Raw genomic sequence first — 4,457 nt, 5'->3', positions numbered from 1 at the left:
CAACATATGCTTGACACATAAAACTAAAGTGAAATTGATTACTTGGAATTTGAAGTTAAGTGCAGATTGATTGCACGAATAACTAGAATAATAGAATAAACAATACCAATAAGATTCTTTTTCTTACTGAGAATTTAAGCAGTCAAAAAGATATAAAAGACTTATTAAATATTTATTGAATTTCTAAGCAAATAAAACTGACGAATTGACAGTTCTGCTCACTTTCAAATTTTCTTATATTTTTCATACAGTAAAAAATATATTATTTACTGAATAGATTATGAGCAACATTTGAGAGCTTACAAAAAAATTGATGTTGTTTAAAGATAGAAATGCAAATGAAATTGAAAACATTCGAAGAGTGGGCAGTAATAATAATAATATATATCAAGTTTGAAAAAGTTATGAAACCTTATTTGCTTTTTAATGCAAATTCAGTGAAAGAATATTATATCATATTAAAAATTGAAATATATGTGCTTATATGAGTTTGTATTACCTTCAATTTGATGAGGTGAAATGATGGCATAGTAAGAAAAATGGTCCGCTCATAGCTTCCCAATTTCATTTCAACGCTGTAAGCTTATAATTCTCAATGAGTTTTAGATTTGATGTGGAATAGCAAATTGTGTGATGTTCTTGAAACAGTTTAAGCAGTTAAGTTTTTAAGCCTGATTTTATTATTTATATTTTGCTTTATAAATCCAAAACTTTAAGCTTGCACACCTCATAAAATTTTCATCCTCAACATATTTTGATACTAACTATAGGTTCCACTGCAAGCTTAAGTCTTTAAGCATTTGCCCAACTTTTTCTGTATTGCTGCAATAATGTAATAATGATCAACGCATTATTTCTAGTTGTTCTGTAGTTTCTGCTTTTGTTTTTCTTGGTCGCATGACCACAATTTAAATTGAATTTTCAGCATTTAGTTAGCCACTGTCAAAGTTGTGGGAAGCTGTTTGTGTGTTGCACGCGAAATTAATTAATAAATCGAATCTAATGAACGAACAAATTGGAATACATCGATTGCATTTTCAAGCAGCCGGATTGAAAATTGACTGAGGGCACTTTTCACGGCAGGGGAAAACACACACATACACACGCATACACACAATGGAAACCCCAATCGAGCAGCTGGCAAATGAAGTTTCACGCTAAAATGAATTACAAGCAAATACAAAAGCAAACATTTGTGCTCTGGGGTAAACAACAAAGGGCAGCAACGGCACAGCAGCGTATAGCAGCGGGGACGGGGCAAAATTAAAATTCGCGCGAAAACATTTTATAGCGAGATATAAAAAAGGGCAGCACAAACTATGGCAGCAGCTAATTTGCGCGTTGCTGGCAAATCAAAGCAACATTTTGCTAGCTTTGTGTTTTATTGGGTCATTTGGTCGAGCGAGAGAAGGACGGGGAAGGGGGAGAGAGGGAAGCGATAGGGCATATGCGATGCTTGGGGGTGACAGGGTGGCAAAGGCAGTCGAGGCAGTCCTCTCGATGGCATACGAAATCAATTTCCTGTTGGCTGGCTCCTAAATCGATTTCAGTTTGGTTAACCTGCCAAAGTTGCAGCCATAAAAACCAAAACAAAAAGTACAAGAAGGCAACGTATTATGCAACAAGACGAACTTCAAATACCCTTGCAACATTTTAGAGCTCAATAAACAAGAGTTGAGAATGCATTTCGACGAGGTTATGTATTTGCAGCAGCATACTGAAAGTTCTGACTGAAGAGTTTGTTTGAGATATATGGGAAAATATAAATTCTATTAATCCTTTTAATTAATATACACATTTATTTAGATATATTTTGCATTAGGAACTATGAAGAATTTTCTAAAAATTTATTTCAGTCAAAATATTTAAAAATAAAAACAAAAAACTGGATTTATGGAAGAGAGGACAGCTATAAGTAGAATATGATCAGCCTTAATAGCTTATATAATGTATAAAGCCTATTTTATTTTAATTGTTAAATTAATCAGTTCGTTATCTACTAATATTGTTTGCCAAAAAGTAAGTCTCACATATTTATTGCCACTTTTCCCATGGCCTCGGTTAGGGCATACAAAATGGGCAAGAAAACTTTGGCACGATGGAAACAAACAAATTTTAACAGGATTATCGTCGAGGTGTTCCAGGAATTGCGTGGGCGTGGCTTGGCCTACAATTGTAACGAAAATAAAAACTTTTTGCCGCTTCTGTTTTTCCGACTTGGATTTCCTCTGTGTGTGTGTGTGTATGTGTGTCCTTTACACGCTCAAATAAATCAAAAATTTATATCTATATATATATTGTGTATTTCTATTGTTTGGCCTACACAACTCTGCTCTGCTTTAGTTGCTATTTGGTGAGCCACTTGTGCGGCTTATTTGTTACATAATCAAATCGAGAGACCACTGTGACCGCACAACACAAATAATATTACGCATACGCCGCATTTGCCGTCAACTCAAACTTATTTGTTGTTCGGATTTATGCAACAAGCCCCCGCAGCCCCCACCCCTCGGCCCAGGGCACAATATAAAAAAGGGTTTGCATTTACTTTTGTTTGCCATTGTTTGGAATCCTCTGCCTCGTATCTGTGGCACTGTGTCAGGGCTGGACAACAATTAGGCAGCGCAAACGGATGTAGCTACAACAATAATAATAACAACACGAACATTATGAATACGAACCTAGCAAATTAGTAGCATATTCTTGTATTTGAATACACTACATGGTAATGTGAGACATTATAAACATGCGAAATGGGCTATGATTGTTTTGTTTTAACTTTATTAATATTGTTTAGTGGCAACTGCTCTTATCTTTGCTTGGGTTTCTTTGTGAACTGTTGTCATACTCACTTTATAAATTACTTCTCATATCGAAAAACCTTGTAGAGCTTTACATCTAAAAACTTTCTGGAAGTTACATCTACGTGTTTATATATTTATCTATATATTCATATATCAATTATATATATAATTTATTATAATAATATATAAATTATAATATGATTACATCAAATAATTTATCTTTAGTTTTCATATAAATTTTCTTTCCATAGATCACGGTCAGAGCATAGTTAAGTATCAAGTTTGATCTGTACAGATATAAATAGCTAGATCTATAGAGTATCTAATCTTCAGCATGCAAATCTATCGCCCATATTCGGACTCCTTTCTTCTCGTTCTGCTTGTCATCGTTTTCATCATCATATTGTTTTCATTTGCCTTTTGGGCAAACCGTGTCCTTTGGCAACTTAATTTCTGGGTTTCCTTTTCAGGTTCTGTGTTCTGGTTGGGAAAAAAAAACCGAAATGAGGTCATACTAATATAGTCGAGCTCTTGTCTTGCCTTTTGTCAATCATAATTTGGCACATTGAGCTTTAATTGACCTACTCTATGGGCTAAAGCAATGGGGTTGGATCTCAGCTAAGCAAAAGTAGATTAATTTCAATTGAAATGGCACAAAATGTTTTATCAACAATTATTTACAGATTTTTAATTTTAATATAAATTACAAACATTTGTAAATTGGCTTCAGGCATACCTAAACCAATTTCAAATGGATAATTATATTTTGTATTTTAATTAAGTTTTAATTTTGAGAAATATATATATTATAAAATAAAGTGATATATATATATATATATATATATATTTACTAGAAATTCAATTTTGAAACTTTCAACTGTAGGCAGCATAAATTATTATACCCTACCATCGCTACATAAGACATAGGCTTAAAAGGTAAATAAGTTATTCGACTTTGAACTGACTCGAATGCGCTTGAGTTAGTTTTCTTCTATGTTAAAAAATCTTTCAAATGCTACAGAATATACATTGAACTGAAGTTCGACTTTCATTGGCAATAGCTTTTATATGAGGGTATTTGGTCTGCAAGCTGCCGTAGACAACTCTTCCACTATGACCTTTTGTCCTTCAGCAGGCAGACTGCGCGTTGTTCAATTGAGAAGTTGGCATAGAGAACTACAACTTGGTTTTGCAGAATGCAATTAAAATTTTTGGCAAAAAAAAAGTTGCTGAGCCAATGAACTCGTTTGGCACAGGACTTAAGCTGGCAGATGGGAAGTGGGCAGGGTGCTGGGGGCTGTAAGAAAAATGCCTGTGTTTGATTTATGAGCGCATTTTTCGCCCGAACATTTTACAACAAACGGCGCACAAAATTAAGCAAAAGCGTAATACAATATATACAAAATATGCTGCGAAAAATTTCATAAAACACATAAAACTGACAAGCTCAAGGGTTGGGAGGAGCGGTCTCGAAAGGAGGGGGAAAAAGTGCAGTCTGCACGTCTTATAAACAGAAAATTATGAAAAGCCGCCAAGCGTCGTGGACTGGCGGGGGGCTGTTTGTGAAAAATGACGGCGTACAGACACTGACTGCAAAATGTATATGCACGAGCGCAACATTTTCTTCATGAATATTAGATGAATGAATGCCGA

Source organism: Drosophila hydei, unplaced genomic scaffold (genome assembly GCF_003285905.1).
Source record: "Drosophila hydei strain 15085-1641.00,03,60 unplaced genomic scaffold, DhydRS2 tig00008114-arrow-pilon, whole genome shotgun sequence".
Taxonomy (NCBI): Eukaryota; Metazoa; Arthropoda; class Insecta; order Diptera; family Drosophilidae; genus Drosophila; species Drosophila hydei.
This window is presented reverse-complemented; position numbering follows the sequence as displayed.